This window comes from Ailuropoda melanoleuca, chromosome 12 (genome assembly GCF_002007445.2).
Source record: "Ailuropoda melanoleuca isolate Jingjing chromosome 12, ASM200744v2, whole genome shotgun sequence".
NCBI lineage: Eukaryota > Metazoa > Chordata > Mammalia > Carnivora > Ursidae > Ailuropoda > Ailuropoda melanoleuca.
The window spans coordinates 68,027,664-68,028,085 of NC_048229.1; positions in this window are offsets into that span (position 1 = coordinate 68,027,664).

Here is a 422-nt window from a genome sequence, read left to right on the forward strand (position 1 = left end):
TCCCGCACTCGGCCAGGTCCTGCGCGCCACGCTGCCTTTATATACGGTCCGGAGGCTGCGCCCGCGCCCAGCCGCCGGCAGGGGGCGCGCGCGCTCAGGGAATCAGCCCGGGTCTCGGCGGGGCGGCGGCGGCCGCGCGGGCTTGGCTGGGGGGCGCCGGGGAGGGGGGCACAGGTGGGCACGGAGACCGCTTGGCGCGCGGGCAGGGAAGCAGACGCCCCTGGGTGCGGAGATGGCGGGAGGCTGCTTTTGCCTCTCTGACCTTCGCGAGCGCAGCCACCCGGTATTGTTACTAGCAGGGGCAGTAGTAATTACACTAGTAACAGCAACGCCAGGAATAGTAATAATAATACGAGCTTGACAGGTAGTTAGCACCTGCACTTCGCGGTTCACTAGGTCCCTCTCAGGCCTCCTCTCGTCTG